Source organism: Bufo gargarizans, chromosome 9, assembly GCF_014858855.1.
Source record: "Bufo gargarizans isolate SCDJY-AF-19 chromosome 9, ASM1485885v1, whole genome shotgun sequence".
Lineage (NCBI taxonomy): Eukaryota > Metazoa > Chordata > Amphibia > Anura > Bufonidae > Bufo > Bufo gargarizans.
In genome coordinates this window covers 130608284-130628517 of record NC_058088.1, presented here as the reverse complement: position 1 = coordinate 130628517, position 20234 = coordinate 130608284, and the positions used below count along the sequence as shown (strand labels likewise).

Genomic DNA, 20234 nt, shown 5'->3' with positions numbered 1-20234 from the left:
TCCTCTGTCTCCCATCAGCACCCCAAAAATAAGATCGTGGGGTGCTGATGTGTTCAGAAGCTTACCTTGCTTCCAATCAGGGCCCCGAGCCTGTCTTTAGTTATCTCCAGCAGGCTGTGCCTCTCTGGCGCAGCCTGCTGGTCAAGGTTTGAATAGCATTGCTATTGAAATGTAATGCCTTATAGAGATAATGCATTACATTTTAAAAGCAATCAAAATACTGTATATTATAGTCCCCTTGTGGGACTTTTAAGTAGTAAAAAAAATAAATACACATTTATTAAATAAAAAAAATTCCATAAAATAAAAAAAATGCTTTTTTTCCATTGAAAATATGCTTTTCAATGAAAAAAATTGCAAAATGAAAATATCCCCCATATGTTTGGTATTGCCGCGTCCGTAACGACCCGGACTACATAAATATTACATAAATTATCCCCTATGGTGAACGCTGTAAAAAATAAAAATAAAACAAAGACAGAATTTCTCATTTATTCTTAGTTTCCACCGGAAAAAAACGTAATAACAAGCGATCAAAAAGCACCATTTACTCCAAAATGATACCAATGAAAAACACAAGTTGTCCCTCAAAAATCAAGCCCTCACACAACTTCATCGAAAAAGAAAAAAAAAAGTTATGGGTCTTGTGAAGTGGCAATGCAAAATCATTTTTTTGGTTAATAAAAGGGGTTTTATTGGAAAAAAAAAGTAGTAAAACGTAGAAAAAAATTATAAGTATTTAGTATCACTGTAATCGTACTGACCCAGAGAATAAAGATATTATGTTATTTGTACCGAAAAATGAACGCTGTAAAATTTATAATGTAAAAAAGCAGTGGCAGTATTGCTATTTTCCCCCATCTCCCTCCCAGAAAGAGTTAATAAAAGTTAATCAGAAAGTTATGTGTACCCCAAAATGGTGCCATTAGAAACTACAACTTGTCTCATAAAAAACAAGCCCTCATAAAGCTATATAGACGTAAAAAATAAAAAAGTTATAGCTCTTGGAACGAGACCATGAAAAAAGGAAGAAAAACGCTTGGTCATAAAGGCCCAAACAGGCTTGGTCACTAAGGCCCCTTTCACACGGGCGAGTTTTCCGTGCGGGTGCGATCCGTGCGGCGAACGTATGGCACCCGCACTAAATCCTGACCCATTCATTTCTATGGGGCTGTGCACATGAGCGATGTTTTTAACGCATCACTTGTGCATTCAGTTGAAATCGCAGCATGCTCTATATTTTCCGATTTTGACGTGACGCAGGCCCCATAGAAGTGAATGGGGTGTGTGAAAATCGGATGGCATCCGCAAGCAAGTACGGATGCCGTGCGATTTGCACGCATGGTTGCTAGGAGACCATCGGGATGGAGACCCGATCATTATTATTTTCCCTTATAACATGGTTATAAGGGAAAATAATAGCATTCTGAATACAGAATGCATAGTAAACCAGCGCTAGAGGGGTTAAAAAAAAATAAAAAAAAATTTAACTCACCTTAGTCCACTTGCTCGCGAAGCTGGCATCTCCTTGTGTTTCCGCTGCTGATGAACAGGACCTGGGGTGAGCTACTCCATTAAATAGAGCTTAAGGACCTTCGATGACGTCACTCCGGTCATCACATGATCTTTTACCATGGTGAATCACCATGGTAAAAGATCATGTGACATACCATGTGATGACCGGAGTGACGTCATCGAAGGTCCTTAACCTGTATTTAATGGAGCAGCTCACCCCAGGTCCTGTTCATCAGCAGCGGAGACACAAGGAGATGCCAGCTTCGCGAGCAAGTGGACTAAGGTGAGTTAAATTTTTTTTTATTTTTTTTTAACCCCTCTAGCGCTGGTTTACTATGCATTCTGTATTCAGAATGCTATTATTTTCCCTTATAACCATGTTATAAGGGAAAATAATACAATCTTCAGAACATCAATCCCAAGCCCGAACTTCTATGAAGAAGTTCGGGTTTGGGTACCAAACATGCGCGATTTTTCTCACGCGAGTGCAACGCATGACAATGTTTTGCACTTGCGCAGAAAAAATCGCGCATTTTCCCGCAACGCACCCGGCTCTTATCCGGGCAAAAAAACTCACGCCCGTGTGAAAGAGGCCTAAGGGGTTAAAGTCTTCATTAAAAAAATAAAAATACCTGGTCTTAAAACACTTAATCTGTGGCCTGTTTGCTGTCTGAGCTTCAAGCTACAGAGGGGGAGAATTATAATTATCTGTGCACCTGCAAAGTGTCATTAAAAAGTTACAGGTATTATATATTTTTTCCCCATCCTCGCCACTTTTCTAAAAGAGGGTGTGGCAGGGTGGGGAAGTGGACGCAGCCAGTCACTGCAAAAAATGTATCTTTATGTACCTTCTGGTGTAACTGAAGCCAGAAATCTACCTGCAGCTCTGAGCTGTCATATATTTCTGGTTAGATGCACGAACTGCAGGAGGATAATTTATGACGAGGTGTGCGAGGGCAGCGAGGTTTTCCATGAGAAGCAACAGTACAGTAAAGTGCAAAAGACAGATAATTGTCCTGAAATGAAAGAAGCAAGTGAGAGCCTTGGATGCATACAGGAAATGGCCTCTTACCTCATATACTCCTTTCTTGAGAGCCAAACAGGGTTTAAAAACACCCCATTCTCTTGATATACAGGGGACCCAGGGGTAACCATACAGCCTAGCATTAGCATTGTCAGACTGGGGTGCCTAGGTTCCACAAGTAAAATGTATTTTGGTGGCCCACCATACGGATAAATCCGAAAATTACCTGCTCACACAGCAGCAAGATGCAGACCAGGTGGGGGTCTCTGCAGCAACTTTGAGAGAAAAAAAAAAACTGGCTAGCTTTCCTCTCTACCTAAGTCATCTCAGCTATCTCATTGTGCCTATAATTAGAGATGAGCGAATTGTTAAAAAATTTGGCGGTTCGTCAAATTTTTGGGAAAAATTTGGTTTGATCCAAATAAGTTTGCAGAGAATTTAGTTAAAAAAACGACTGTTTCCTGGCTCCAGAGAGCCTTTATAGTGGTGTAGAACACTCTGCCTTGCAGTAAGTCTGCTTTTGTTAGTGAAATAATACTATGAGTCAGTATGACATGCAGATGACAGGCGTCACACTTAGAATCACTGCACACCACTTATTTGGGCAGTCATTGGGCCAAAACTGACCAAATAACTCACGTATGAACTCCACTTTACAGGTCAATGTTAACACCAAGAAGAAGCGCACTCCTTTTACACCATAATCAGCTGATTCTGTGACAACCACCCACCAATCCCATTGTACTATGCCACAATTGGCATACAAGTATCGTCCACTAGAGACTTCTATAGGCAAATCCACTGTGAGCACAGTAAACATTTAAGATTGGTTGGTATGCTTATACATGATACAATCGGTAAAATAAAATTATCGATTTAGCCCAGGAGACCAACTTAATTTGCTGCCACCACTCTTTGTATTGAATTGTGGAAAAGAGACCCTGGCTAGCTATTCCTAAAGGCAAGAAACTGTTATTTGCAACCTAGCTAACAAATCAACAATTTATAAAAAATAAGACAATGCGGTAGTATGTCTCTTCTGAGGACAGAATTCTTATCATTGACCAAATAATCAGGTAACAAGGGCAAAACTGGAACGATTCATTGTTAGTTTTATTATAAAAACCATACACAGAAATGTACATTAAAACTGACAGGAAAATATACCTGCCAGTCGAACAGATTGGTTGGATAGAAATAAGTAAGAGATGAAAGGGAATATAATGTCTGTAAGTGCAGAATTGCCATAGTAGAGTCCAGCAAAAGATAAAGTCTTTGCAAGGAATAATCCAAGATGGTGGGGTGCCCGTGTCCAGTGGGTGGTCATGATGTTATTTGATTTCAGATAGTAGATGAAGGACCATGACCTGAGTGGGTCTCTGTGTTTTACCCACTCTGGAGCTGGGAGTGGCTTGTAATTGGAACAGGGGGCAGTTCTTGCCCCAGATAGAGAAAATCTGGCAGCATCCTTGCTTTGCCAGTTTCTCAATACCCGTAGGTCAAATTAAGAAATAGAATTCCAATTTATAATCAGTAAAACTTTACAAATCATCTGATACCAAATATGACTGGAAGACAATACCGTGTGCCTGAGAACCTATATATCTCGAAGCGGGAATCTCCGAGTTGCTTGCGGATTTCCTGGAAGGAATAATCTCAACCATTTCAGAAGAGATTGTTCATTTTGTATTTTCCTAACCCATGAAATATAAGGAAAATACAGAAAAAATATGAAATCTATGGATTGGAGGTGACTTTTAGGTCATCTCCCTTCTTGTTCCAATCAGCTGTGTGATAAGGATCTGTCATTCTTCTCTGATGTTTCTGACCAGGCTTAGGGTGTTAGGACCCCTGCTGTGCTGGGGCCACTCAGACTATAGAGAGGACACTTTTATGGGGTTTTGTCAAGACAATATCAGATTGATTGATGTATAACCAGGCAGCAGGTCAGGAAAAATCTTTGGCAAGGATTTGCTAATTTACCTCTGCTCTGTGAGCTGTAACTGAAACTTTTAACTCTTTGTGTGAATGAGAGGGCTCTTATGATTTCTGTAATTTTAAAACAGGATGCATTCGCGATTTATTCATATTGCCGAGATCGTGAATCATCACAGATTTCACATAAATGTCTACAGAACCTGTTAATTGTCCCTGCAATGGAGTCTGAAGACACGGAGGATGAGGAGGCAGAGGCAGACATTGTCGCTGGACCAACGGCATGGAAACGTGGAGGCGGAAGCGGCGTCACCTGGCCAAGTTGCTGGTGTGGCTGTGCAGGAACCACATTCATCCAGGCTGGTTGAGGTGCTGCACATTGAATATATACATGTAATGCAGTCTACTGTGTTATATGCCACTCGTGCAGGGAGTTGGAGACTAGGGTTCTACCTTGCTCTGGTGCCCACTGGGGTATTCACCTGTACCTCTGTGGGCCAGTCCGCATTAGTATTTGACTATATCTGCTCCTGAGCTGTGCTTCTTTTGTTTCTCTTTGACATGGAAACTACACGTGAGCATCCACATACAGACAAGCATTTCTGTGCCCAGATGCTTGTCATTGTGGGTCACAAGTCACCCCCAGACTGCAAGTTGTGCATCTCTGAGCCATGAGGCTATTTGAGAGCTAGTGAACATACCAGCATTCTGGACACACAGACCTGACATCTGGTATGTATTAATGGAAGGGACACATTCCCATGAGACTCATCTGAAAGTAGGAGCACGTTGCAAGAGAAATATCAGGGTGTCTTGAAATAATTGAAAGAATGCAGCTTAAAACTTTGTGAAATATGTTTATACTCAAGGTACTCACTACCATATGTAAAAACATCTTTTCTATGTCAAAAGTGTCCATAGCCTGTAAGGGTACTTTCACACTTGCGTTGTTTGATTCCGGCAGGCAGTTCCGTTGCCTGAACTGCCTGCCTGATCAGGCAAACTGTATGCAAACGCATGTAATTTTTTCTGACTGATCAGGCATTTTTCAGACTGATCAGGATCCTGATCAGTCTGAAAAATGCATTGCAATACCGGATCCATTTTTCCGGTGTCATCAGGCAAAAAGGATCAGGTATTTTTTTTCTTATCTTTTTCAAAGGTCTGCGCATTTTTAAAGACCTGCAATCCAGCATTCCTGTATTTTCGGCACTAATACCTTCCTATGCATTCAGGCAAGTCTTTTGCCTTATCAGTCAAAATGACTGAACTGAAGACATCCTGATACATCCTGAACGGATTGCTCTCCATTCAGAATGCATGGGGATATGCCTCATCAGTTATTTTCCGGTATAGAGCCCCTGTGACGGAACTCTATGCCGGAAAAGAAAAAACCCTAATGTGAAAGTAGCCTAAGTCTGTGTAAGTTTCAGTCCAGCATCAGTTAGTGGTCTCTTAGGCACAGCAAAGAAAGTGACTTTAAAGGGGTTTTCCAAATTTTTTTTTACTGATTCCCTGGATAGGTCATCAGTATCTGATTGGTGGGGGCCTGCCAATCTGCTGTTTGAGATGACGATCACAGTAGCGCCATGGCCTTCTCTCAGTTCAACAAGCATATGTACATTGTACAACAGCTGTGCTGGGTATTGCAGCCCCATTCACTTCACAGCTAATCAGCGGGATTCGATGTTGGTTTCACACATATACATTTTTTTTTTTGCAAAATGCCATGTTTTTAGCAGTGTTTTTGCTGGTGTACTTTTGCAGCATTTTTACACAGAAAACACTGCATGTTAGATGTATGTCTATAGTAATTTAGGAAATGCAGTGCAAACATGAACTTTGGCATTATAATGTGCTCTTTGAAATAGTGAGGGTAGCGTATAAATGCAGTAAAAAAAAAAAAAAAAAAACTGGTATCATTACACATGAGCACTTATAAATTCCGTTCTTCTGCTCAGTTATCATTGGCACATACATAATTGACAAGAAAGAAGACTAACAAATCCCTTTGACTATAAGACCCCTTTCACACAAGCGAGTTTTCCGCCTGGTGCAGTGTGTGACGTGAACTCATAGCACCTGCAACGAATCCTGACCCATTCATTTCAATGGGTCTGTGTACATGAGCGTTTTTTTTTTTCACGCATCAGTTCTTCGTTGCGTGAAAAATGCAGAATGTTCTGTATTCTGCATTTTTCACACAGCCCTGGCCCCATAGAAGTGAATGAGGCTCCAGTGGAAAACGCTTTGCATCTGGATGGAAGTCCGGATGCAATGCATTTTTCACTGATGGTTGCTAAGAGAGGTTTGTAAACCTTCAGTTTTTTATCACTCACGTGAAAAACGCATCAAAACACATTCAGGAAAAGATTTTTTGTTAGGAGAACTTTTTTCTCAGCTATTTTTGAGAAACTTTGGGAAAGAGGACTCAAACAGAGCCTCCAATGCAGATGTGAAAATTCCTTAAGTATTACATATTTTTATGGTGTAAATACTGACAGTATGAAATACTGGGATGCAGTAAATTCAGTTTTGCCAGGTGTTTTATTTTATTTGTGTAAACCTTTTTATTCTACTCAAATGTTTGTACCATCTTAAATGCTGATGGTATTGACAGTGGTCAACAATGGTACACAAAGTAGTAGTTTTGTTTATTCTCACTGCAGAGTATTATAATATATTTCTTTCCTCTGAATAAAGTTTTTCCTAAATATAGATAAAGAAATTAACAACTGAGGATTACCATTAAAGCTGGGGTCATATCGCCATGATCCATCAGAAGAACAGAAAAATAGAAATAGAGAAAAACAGATATTGTATTTTAAACATCTGTTATGCTCTGTTAGGTGCATTTTACACCAGTTATAGCTATTCCCTCCAGAAAACCATATTTTTAAACGATAAAAAAGTCCTACAAGATGTATTTTTTTTGTCTAAAATGACAGATCTCAGATGTAAATGGCCAAAATGGACGGATCGGACTTCCGGTTGTAAATGTGAGGCAGCTCCCTGTACTCCAACCAAACATCGTGACATATTTCCCCCACTTTGTCAGTAATAACAGTTTCTTACGTTTCAAGGTCGTGCTGCATTGATCGGACCGCTTCGTGGTCAGTATGGTTAAGAAAATCAAAAACAAGACTCAGATGCAGCTTCCCAACAGACATGTAGAGGAGACAGACATGGAGCCTACAACGCAACCACCTGCAACAGCCGACAGAGATGACTTACCTCTACAGCTGGATTCGCCAGAAGAGCGTAACCCTGTGGGGATTGACTATAAAACACTGGCAATTTAGGTGGCATCTTACAAGCCACCCTTGCGGCCTCCATCAAATCCTCCATGCAACAGTATCATGACAAACTTCAGCAACATGGAGCATGTATTGAGGCGGCTGGAAACTGAATATTCAGCATCGAAGCCACCTCAGATGAATGTGCATCACAGGTCCGCAATCCTATTCAGGAAAACAAAAAGCTATGTGGAGGACTTGGAAAATATGTCCCAGAGGAACAATTTGAGGAACGTGGGTCTGTCGAAATCGATCCCTACCTGGGATAAACATACCATCTGTGAACAAAAGATACCTGAGTTGTTGGGTCTGCCCTAAATCTGTAAAGTAGAATGCACACACTGTCTAGGCCCTGATACCCACGCTGGCCGGAGAAATGCGTTTATTCAATGTATATGGCCCTAATGGGGAAAACAAGTCTTACTCCAATAAACTTAGTTCCATCTTGGAAGTAGACCCTAAACTGCATCGCATAGTAGGGGGAGACAGACGGGGACCAGCAGGTGGGAGTGTTTCACAGGGACCTAGAGACAGTATCTTGGCCACATTCCTACAGGACAATAATCTTATCGACCCGTGGTGACTGAGCTACCCTGACGGGAAGAGAAATTTGATTCTATTCGATCCCAAATGACTCCTGGTCCAGGATTGACTATATATTTGTTTCCTCCTCTCTACATTCCAGATTCTAGATTTAGCCATTTCAGATCATGCCCCAGTACAAATAGATGTCCGTGAGCAGATTCAGAAAGGGTCGGATTATATCTGGTGCTTTCGCTCCTTTCGATCTGGAAATGAAAATTTCACAGAGCTACTGAAGGGATGCTAGATGGAATTTATGGCTCATAATAGAAAGCATGGAGACAATCCATCTCTCCTATGGAATACAGCAAAAGCAGTACTATGAGGCAGAGTGATCTTTTATGTTCACTCCTTAAAAGTCAAAATAAGAGCCATGGTAGTTGAGGTCACGGCGAGACTACGACACACCTATACTGTGTTCTAAACTACCCCTATGGTAAAAAAAATAAACAAGAATGGTCATTGGCCAAGAAGATATGCATGGATCACAAATGGAAGCAACCTGTTTAGATATGGCAATAAAACTGATTTATTGCTAACACGATTGACAAAAGGGCCAAGGGGAGCACCTAGTTTACCAACATTGAAGTATTCTCAGGGTACACTCCATTCACATCTTGAAAAAGTACTTGACATCTTTAGATCCTTTTACAAGATACTCTATAATAGAGACCAACCTGCCACTGATTCCCCAAGAGAATTCCTAGATAGGCTTTCTCTCCCAAAATTACAAGCTGACCAATTATTGGATCTAAATAGAGCTAGTATAGTAGATGAGGTTAATACTAAAATTTGAACATTAAAGCCAGGTAAGGCTGCAGGACCTGACTGGTATACCGAAGAGTTATAAAATCCTCCAGGAAGAAATTTCTTCTCTCCTAGTTGATTGTTACAATAGAGTACTCAATGGACAGGCCTTATCAGCGGCTGGTGATATGGCATACATCAAACTACTGCCAAAAACAGGGAAAGGCCTTTCCTAACCATCATGTTATCACCCAATATCCCTTATCAATGTGGATCTCAAGATCTTCTCCAAAATAATGGCGGAATTCATGCCTCATTTAATTGGGCCTTCACAGGTGGGATTTGTGAAGGGGAGATCCGCAGTCTTTAATATCCGCAGGGTTCTTGCAGTGCTTGATCATGTGAATAGGCCGAACAGGGGCCCTCTCTCTCCAGCACTCTTAACTATCAATGCTGAAAAGGCTTTTGATAACATTGGGTGGGGCTGGCTGGGAGAGGTACTATATTGTATAAATTTCACGGGAGCCTTCCGGACTTACAGTATTTAAAGGCTCTTTATTCAACACCTCAGGCACAAATTGCTCTACCAGGGTTCCTCTCAAAACTTTTTTGGCTTTTGAGAGGCACAAGACAGGGCTGCCCTCTCGCATCATTGCTCTTCAATCTAGCTATTGAGCCTCTAGCCCACTACTTAAAAAAATCTGATGCCAATGAGGGGATACATATTGGATTGCAGGAAATTCACCTCTTTCTTTTTGCAGATGATATAATCCTGTTTTTGTCTCAACTTGTCCAGAGATATGACCAAGATCTTCAGAATACTACAGGAGTTTGGAATGGTATCAGGTTTTAAGATAAATCCAGGAAAATGTGAACTATTAACTATTGCACTAGGTAGTCATAGTCATGGGACAGGTTTTCGCCAACAGCGTTGCCCATTCTCACATCACTTATCTGGGGGTCAAAATAGGCCATACAGCCTACTCTCTATATTCCCTTAACTATGTTCTGACTTGCTGGCAGAGATTGCCTCTATCTCTAGGGAAAAGTCACCTGATAAAAATGATTAGCTTCCCAAAACTACTGTATCCAATGCAGATCATACCGGTTTTGCTCAAGTATAAAGAAATTAATACTCTAAACTGCCTTCGCCAAATTCATGTGGTCTGGTAGACAGTCAAGAATTGCTCTAAAGACCCTAAAGGCATCATTAGACAATGGAGGTGTCAAATTCCCTGACATCAGGCGATATAACCTGGTGAGTCTCTTTCGGGATTGGCTGAATCATTTGTCACAGTATTCAAACTTCCTCTTAGAAAAGGAACTGGTGGGGGGATAGGACTTGGGAGCCCTTCTTCACTCCAAGCTGGCATTACTGCCTTCCGATATAAGATCTTCTGTAGTGATCAGGGAAACTGTTTGAAATATGGAGGTCATCGGGCATACACTCCTTTAGGCATGTATTGCATGATAAGAACCACCACTATGTATCTCTAACGGAGCTGCATGACAAATTTGGCCTGCCTACACACCAGGTTATGCAGCATTTCCAGGTAATGGCCTTTTGTAAGTCCAGGCTGATAGATGTGCGGCCGGACTGTGTGTCCAATGAACTTGATCCTCTTCTTAAACATGGGGATTCTAACCGCCCATTATCAGATATATGCAAAGCACTGAGGGAAAACGTGAACACTAAGCTTACTCCACAGCTATTTCAGGGATGGAAATCTTTGCTATCGTCTGTAGACATAGGAAATAACCTAATGCTGGGGTGGGCGAGAATGAGGAAGGTGGTTGCATGTGAAAAACTGGAGAGAAACACATTTTAAACTGATTCATAGGGCGATTGATGCCTTTAACATCCCTTCTCATGCTAGGAACCCACAAAAAATAACTGTATGCCCCAAATGTGCTTTATCAAGGGCAGATCTGAATCACTGCATTAGGATATGCCCCTTGGAACAAACATATTGGAAAATGGTCCTATCTTGGATAAATAATAACTGGCAAGTGGACCTCCCATATGAACCGATGACTGTGCTATTTCATGGCTACTCTGAGAAGTTGAGGGGTTCTAGTCTAATAGATTGTGCATTAGTGGTAGCCCTCAGATGTTTAATGAATGCATGGTTGGTACCACATATCCCCTCAGTTAATGATATCCATGCACAAATGAGATATTTTCTACTTATGGAGCAATTGGAGACCAACAGACAAAAGAACCATAAGTCCAAACACTTTTTAGACAAATGGAAAACCTGACCACAAGTGAGATGCAGAAAATCATGAGAAACTTCCAATTCACATAATGTTACCTGACTGCAGATCTGAAGAGAAAGCTAGGCAACATGAAAGTCACACGGCTGCAGTGATGTGCAGAGAAGATATGACACGATTGAATAAAAAAGGGGGATGGTGTGCGTACATTCAGATAGGGATAGGGGAAGGGGGGGAGGGAGGAGAGGTTTATTGAGGAAGGTGGGATTATTATTATTATCATTATTCCTATTGTTACTTTTACTCTACTTACTGTTTTTTTATATTGCAATTATTTTAGTTGGTTGTTTTGCCGACAGTTTCCTGGCGCTCAAGTTCGACATATCGCAGATCAGGTTGACAGATTACTGGGAGGGGCTGGAAAGATCCAGCAGTCATGGTCCATATTGGAACCAATGACACAGTTAGAGGTAGGTGGAGCATCTTAAAAATGATTTTAGGGAGTTAGGTCTTAAGCTTAGGGCAAGGACCTCAAAATTGGGTGTTTTCCAAAATACTACCTGTACTACGAGCCACACAAGAAAGGCACGGAAGATTAGGGAGGTTAACAAGTGGCTCAAGAACTGGTGTAGGAAGGAGGGGTTTTGGTTAATGGAGAACTGGGCTGTCTGCTACAGGCTCTATCGTAGGGATGGGCTGCACCTTAATGGGGGAGGGGCAGCTGTTTTGGGGGAGAAGATGGCTAGAAGGTTGGAGTGCTTAAACTAGGGACTGGGGAAGGTAATTATGTTATAGGAGGGGATGATAGTGCAGATAGAGACCTGGGGTGAGGTAATGGAACTGAGAGAGGAATGGAAGGAGGGACTATAACAGTTTATAAGGAAAAGTGTAGAGTAAAAAATATACATAAACCTCTTAATTGCATGTACACTAATGCTAGAAGCCTGACTAATAAAACTGGGGAGCTGGAATTAGTGATGTGTGAGGAAAACTATGACATATTGGGAATAACTGATACTTGGCTCGATGATAGCTATGACTGGGCAGTTAACTTACAGGGTTACAGTCTGTTTAGAAAGGATTGTCAAAACCGAAGAGGGGTAGGGGTTTGCCATTATGTAAAGTCCTGTCTAAAGCCCCCACTCCGCGAAGATATAAGTGAGGGACATGAACATGTAGAGTCACTGTGGCTAGAAATCAGGGTGTAGCAAAAGGCTCATGGGCCCTGGTGCAAGAGTTAGGCTTGGGGCCCCCTTCCCTGCTTTGTGTGTCTTCTTATGCAGCACAAGGGTCTTTGGGCCCCTCAGGCTCCTGGGCCCGGTAGCGAATGCTACCTCTGCACCCCCTATAGCTACGCCCCTGGGTGGAAGAGTTGGCCGGCCATCACAAGTCCAACAAATTATATTTTTTGACAAGTGATGACTTTTGCTCCCATAGGGTGACACTTAGGTTGCACAGACATCTTGATTACACGCCATATTACCACGACCATCGTGCACCAAAAGTCCCCGTGGAGTCACTAACCGTTTTTAACTTTGAAAACCGTCTCCCGTGTTCACTTAGCTCATTTTCTGTGCAAGCAACGCTCCATTATTAGGACACACATCGCCGACACGGCTATTACACTACTAGTATTTCCTATTGTTTGCTTTATAATCTCTTAGGTATGCTTAGAAAGCAGTCATTCTGCAAATGTGGACGGTATTCATATTCCCCACCCTTAATTAATCTCTCCCCTCATTAGGTAAGAAGTGATTGCTAAGCTGGATGCCTTCAGACGTTACTTTCAATGTGCCCTTTCCTCTGTAATTCCTACCACACCTTCCTGCAAGCCTCCGTCAGCCACTTTGACTTTTTGAAGGGGCCGGGGCTGATTACAGAAGTGCTCAGGCACCCCGCTTCTATTCTTCTTCTGCGGAGTACATTCTGGAAGGGCAGGCTGACAGGAAGGGCCACAGTTCACTCAGCCTGCAGATTTGGTTCCTTTCCAAGCAGCACGATGCCTCGTGTTTCCTCCCTGGCTGGGCAGTAAGGAGGGCAAGAAGTTGTCACTCTCTCTTTCTCCCCCCTCCCTTGTCACTCTCTTTCTCCCCCCTCCCTTGTCACTCTCTCTTTCTCCCCCTCCCTTGTCACTCTTTCTCCCCCCTCCCCCCTTGTCACTCTCTCTTTCTCCCCCCTCCCTCCCTTGTCACTCTCTCTTTCTCCCCCCTCCCTCCCTTGTCACTCTCTCTTTCTCCCCCCCTCCCTCCCTTGTCACTCTCTCTTTCTCCCCCTCCCTCCCTTGTCACTCTCTCTTTCTCCCCCCTCCCTCCCTTGTCACTCTCTCTTTCTCCCCCCTCCCTCCCTTGTCACTCTCTCTTTCTCCCCCCTCCCTCCCTTGTCACTCTCTCTTTCTCCCCCCTCCCTCCCTTGTCACTCTCTCTTTCTCCCCCCTCCCTCCCTTGTCACTCTCTCTTTCTCCCCCCTCCCTCCCTTGTCACTCTCTTTCTCCCCCCTCCCTCCCTTGTCACTCTCTCTTTTTCCCCACCCACCTGGTCTGTAGTGTGGCTGAGCTCTGTCCGGTCCGTGGTACAGGAACAGGAGCATTTGTTTTCTGTACCCGGCCGGACTGAAAGGAAGTGCACACTAAGTGAGCACTTCCTGTCAGTCCGGCCGGGTACAGGAAACAAAAGCTCCTGTTCCTGTACTACGGACCAGACATAGCTCGGCCACACTACAGACGAGGTGGGTGGGGAAAAAGAGCTGGGCCACGCTACACTTGAGGCACTTCTCTCCTGTCAGTCCCTCTCTTCATGCTGCGCCAGAGCGGGGAGCCGACAGTGTTGAGGGGCACAATGCGCTGCCCTGCTGAAAGGGTACTCTGTAAATCAGGGGCCACTGCCAGGGCTTCACTCCGTCTCTCCTGGGGGGCCCCGTGGGCCCCCCTGACCTAGGGGCCCGGTCGCAGTTGCGACCGCTGCGACCCCTATAGCTACGCCACTGCTAGAAATACATGGAGGAAAAAACTATAGTAAAATACTAATATGAGTTTATTATAGGCCACCTAATCTACTTCTAAATTAAATAGACAAGGCTGCAAATCATCATGAGGTCGTTATTATGGGGGACTTCAACTACCCAGAAATAGACTGGGGAAACTGAAACTTGTACATCTAGTAATATAGTGAATAAGGCCAAAAAAAGACATTTGTCCATCCAGTTCGGCCTTTTATCCTGCAAGTTGATCCAGGGAAGGGCAAAAAAAAGAACTAAAAACTGTGAGGTAGAAGCCAATTTTCCCCACTTAAGGAGGAAAAAATTCCTTCCGACTCCAATCAGGCAATCAGAATAACTCTCTGGATCAACGATCCCTCTCTAGTAGCTATAGCCTGTAATATTATTACACTCCAGAAATTCATCCAAGCCCCTCTTGAATTATTTTATTGTACTCACCATCACCACCTCCTCAGGCAGACAGTTCCATAGTCTCACTGCTCTTACCGTAAACAATGCTTGTATACAAACCTTCTTTCCTCCAGACGCAGAGGATGTCCCCTCGTCACAGTCCTGGGGATAAATAGATGATGGGCGAGATCTTGGTACTGCCCCCTGATGTATTTATACATAGTAATTAGATCTCCAATCAGTCGTCTTTTTTTTTAAAGTGAATAACCATCATGTTATTAATCTTTCAGGGTACTGTAGTTGCCCCATTCCAGTTATTACTTTAGTTGCCCTCCTCTGAACCCTCTCCAGCTCTGCTTGCTGCCTTGTTCACAGGAGCCCAGAACTATACACAGTACTCCATGTGTGACTAGTGATTTGTAAAGTGGCAAGACTATGTTCTCATCACGGTCATCTATGCCCCTTTTGATGCAACCCCTTATCTTATTGGGCTTGGGAGCAGCTGCCTGACACTGTTTTTTGCAGCTTAGTTTGCTGTTTATTAAAATTCCTAGGTCCTTTTCCATGTCAGTGTTACCGAGTGTTCTACCATTTAGTGTGTATGGATGATTTGCATTATTCCTTCCCATGTGCATAACCTTACATTTGTCAGTGTTAAACCTCATCTACCACTTCTCTGCCCAAGCCTCTAATCTATCCAGATCCATATGTAGCAGTATATTGTCATCTTCAGTGTTAATTACTTTACACAGTTTAGTGTCATCTGCAAAAGGGAAACAGGTTCTTGGCAATAACCAAAGACAATAACCTTTCCCAACTGGTTCATTACCCAACTAGAGGGATGGCCATACTGGACTTAGTATTAATCAATAGACCTGACAGAACAACAGACGTGCAGGTTGGGAGACACCTGGGAAATAGTGAACATAAAGTAATAACCTTCCAATTATCATTCAAAAGAGCGTTTCTACAGGGAGGAACAAAAATACCAAACTTCAAAAAAGCAAACCTTAGCCAACTAAGAGAAGTTATAGGCCTAACTAACTGGGACAAAGTCCTCAAAAATAAAAGTACAGCCACAAAATAGGATATTTTTAAAAGCATCCTAAAATCTAATTGCGAGAGGTACATACCTTTATGGAAAAAAATGTTAAGGAACAAGAAAAAACAATGTAGATAAATATAAATGCAAAGAAAGCAATAAATGACAAAAAGAAAGCATTTAAATCACTAAAACAGGAGGGTAACGTGGAAGCACTGAAAAACTATAAGGAAAAAAATAGAATATGTAAAAGACAATTAAAAGCAGCCAAGCTAGAGACCGGGAGATTAATTGCCAAACAGAGTAAAACTAACCCTAAAATGTTCTTCAATTATATAAATGTCAAAAAGGATAAATCTGAAGGGGTCGGCCCTTTACAGAGCAATGGGGGAGTTGCAGAGAGCAGTGAGGAGAAAGCAAAGCTATTTATTTATTTTTTCTCCTCTCTATTCACTGAATGAAATAAACTGTCAGATGAAACGCAGAATGTAAAAGTAAATTCCCCAGTAAAAGTGCCCTGTCTGACCCAGGAAGAAGTACAGCGGTGTCATAAAAAGATTAAAATAGAGAAATCGCCAGGAGCAGATGGCATACACTTCCGTATCCTAAGAAAATTTAAGTAATGTCATAGACAGATCCTTATTTCTGATATTTAAGGACTCTATACTGACAGGGAGTTTTCCACAGGATTGGCACATAGTAAATGTGGAGCCAGTATTCAAAAAGGGTCTAAAAACAGAGCCTGGAAACTATAGGCCGGCAAGTTTAATATCAGTTTCTGGTAAGTTCTAGACTTAACCAGGGAGTCAATGGATGTCATATATCTTCTCCAAAGCATTTGACACTGTACCACATCAAAGATTAGTATATAAAATGAGAATGCTTGGCTGGTGGAAAATGTCGGTAAGTAACTGTCTCAGTGATAGAAAACATAGGGTGGTTATTAATGGTACACACTCATATTGGGTCACTGTCACTAGTGGGGTACCGTAGGGGGTCAGTATCGTGCCTTATTCTCTTTAATATATTTATTAATCTTGTAGAAGGCTTGAACAGTAAAATATATTTTTTAGCACATGACACTAAACTGTGTAAAGTAATTAACACTGAAGAGGACAGTATACTACTACAGAGTGATCTGGATAGATTGGAGGCTTGGGCAGATAAGTGGCAGATGGGGTTTAACACTGACAAATGTAAAGTTATGCACATGGGAAGGAATAATGCAAGTCACCAGAACATACTAAATGGTAAAACACTGGGTAACACTGACATGGAAAAGGACCTAGAAATTTTTGTGAACCACAAACTAAGCTGTAGAAACCAGTGTCAGGCAGCTGCTGCCAAGGCCACTAAGCTAATGGGTTACATCAATAGGGGCATAGATGCCCTTGATTAGAACATAGTCCTACCACTTTACAAATCACCAGTCAGACCACACATGGAGTACTGTGTACAGTTCTGGGCTCCTGTAAACAAGGCAGACATAGCAGAGCTGGAGAGGGTTCAGAGGAGGGCAACTAAAGTAATAACTGCAAAGATTTTCAAAATTAGTGTTATTCACTTTAGAAAAAAGACGACACAGGGGAGATCTATATATCAGGGGTCAGTACAGAGATCTCTCCCATCATCTATTTATCCCCAGGACTGTGACGAGGGGACATCCTCTGCGTCTGGAGGAAAGAAGGTTTGTACACAAACATATAAGAGGATTCTTTACCATAAGAGCAGTGAGACTATGGAACTCTCTGCCTGAGGAGGTGGTGATGGATAACAGGCCAAACTGGATGGACAGATGTGTTTTTTGAGCCTTATAAACTATGTTACTGTCAGTTTGCATTGTGGAATAGCGCTGGTGATTACAATTCTTGTTAATATTCTGTGTTTACTATGAAATAGCCTGCAAGAGTTTGCAGGCCAGAATGGCAATTATATGCACATCCCCCCCCCCCCCCCCCCAAACCTAACCAGCCAAACCCCATACCAGCAACAGCCCCTGTTTGAAGGTGCATTAAAGGCTGTACCCTTAGTTAGAGTGGCCTGGGTAAACCTGATTTATAGTGATTTTTGACGAATTAATGCAGAACAAATCAAATTTCTTGGCTAACTTTGGCGAAGTTGCCAAATCTTTTTGTTCCAAAATCAGATTTTATTTTATAACTGTTGTACTGTTCTAGATATTGTCAGTGTTGTCTTTTACTGCCTAACTAACGTAAATACGATAGTCATAAAAAAATTAACTGAGGAGAGTAAGTGCTTATTCACATGACTGTGGCTTGATTCCATATCTGATCTGCATTTTTTGCGGATTGGATGCGGAACCATTCATTTCAGTGGGGCCGCCTGTATGTTCCGTGCAATACTTAAATTTTTTTAACATATGAGGACAATGATCAATGCAGCAATCACTTGTTCCGATCGTAAATCATGGTTCCTGTGCAGCTGATCGTTAGGCATCACGATCTGCTACATAGGAACAGCGTGTCGATTTTACTTATGAAAATGTGCCAGTTTTTTTGTGCAATATTCACTAAAAATCTGGTGTGCATGCTTTGCATCACATTTAATAACCATTTTACACACTTTTCTAAGCTTTTCTGCCTTTTTGCAACAAAATTAGTGAATTTTTGGAGTAAATATGCCATGTTTTTTGGCGCACGGACATAATTTTTGATGCACAGACAAAATTCTAGCATAAAGCTGGTGAATGGTTTATCACACTCGACATTTACCTTAAGGTCCATGTGTCAGAATAGTAAATTTGTCTAACATTTAGGCCTCATGCACATGACCGTTGTTTTTGTCCCCATCCACTACAATGGGGACGCAAAAGATGCGGCCAGCACTTTGTGTGTCAACCAACACACGTTTGTATAATTTTGTACGAGTGGTTGGTAGTAAGGCTACTTTCACACCCGTGTTGTTAATTCCGGTTTTGAGATCTGGCAGAGGATTTAAACAGATCCGTGCCATTTGATACATCCAGATGCATCAGTTTTAGCTCGTCTTGGTTCCGGATCCGGTATGAAAATCATTGTCAATGGGCACCATATCTTAGCAAAAAAAAAAAAAAAAGATCTGGCACCATTGACTTGTATTGATTTTCATGCCCAATCCAGTTTGTTCCGTTTTGCAAACTGGGCACACAACCGCAGCTTGCATCAGTTTTGTGTAAAGCACCAAAACGGAACAGATGCATATTTATGCATCCTGATCAGTTCTGTCCCCATTGACAATGAATGGGGACAAAATTGAACTGTTTAATTCAGGTTTTGAGATCCTCTGCCAGATCTGAAAACCAGGATTGAAAGCGCAGATGAGAAAGTAGCCTAAGCCATTTTTATAGTCAGGCAAATATATACGGTATGTTTAGTTAGAGCTCAGCCAAGCTGTCATTGATTTGTGTTTTGGGCTTGAACACTGTGTCACTGTTTCTGACTGCATTTGATCTCATTTTGCCAACTGCTACTGAGCTAATTCCCACAGGTGGTATAAACTTTGACTTGAGACTTAGACTTATTATCCAGAATCTTCCAATTTGATAGATCTTGTGCATTTTTAGACGGTCTGGTCTAAGGGCCCTTTCACACTGTCTGGTGATCAAACCAATTTTTGGAAATGAATGGCCCTGTAAATGCTTGTTCCCAATAATTGGCCTGTGTAAAGGTGCCGCAGATCACCTGACAAAGGAAAACACTGACCATTTGACAGCAGAATGCATCTTTCATTTGGCACCTAATATAGTTGGTCGGCAGCACGTCGGCCTATTTAAACAGGTGATGTGCTCCTGACAATACACATAATAAATGGGGGGGACACAATCGTAATAATGATCATTCCTCCCCCTTTTACTTTGAATTGGATCTTTAAATTAATACTGAGCCAACGTTTTTTCTGACTTTTGATCCAACCTATATTGCCCAGTATCAGTGTGTAAATCCGCCCTGCTGTCTCACATCTTAAGTCTCAGTTAAAAATAGGTTTTGCAGTTTTTTTCTTTTGAAAAACAGAACCTTAAGGATCATCTGTGAGCATGATCAACCCTATTAAACCAGGGTCAATTAAAATGATACATTTGTTATGTTTGTGGGTAGAACCATTGCTGAGATATCTGTGTCTTAGTAATATGCAAATCATGCACCGAGGGACTGGCCAGAGCCCTTGGAGCACTGCTTTTGTAACACTCCTCTGATCTGTGTACCCGCTCCCTTTGCTGGATTGTATAGCCCTGTCAATCAAAGAGGAGTGCCCAGATCAAAGGGGTGTTACAAAAGCTGTGCTTCAAACTTTGAGGTGGCTACATCTTCTAGTCTATTCTACAGACATTATATACTTGAAAATGTAGCTGCCTCCAAGTTTGAATTCACTCCTACTATCCCACCCAAGGAGTGGCTGTTCTCAATGCATTTTTATTATCCCACCTATTGCACAGGTTACTTTGATTAAGTGTTACACATTGCTGTGCTTGCTCTTCATGTCATTGGATGCGTTA

At 42.0% G+C, this 20234-nt stretch overlaps 1 protein-coding gene across 1 annotated transcript in view; it reads left to right on the top strand.

Moving 5' to 3' along the window:
* The window catches only part of AR (androgen receptor), an 835795-nt gene that overhangs the window by 417956 nt on the left and 397605 nt on the right, over positions 1–20234 (top strand). The window lies entirely within an intron of this gene.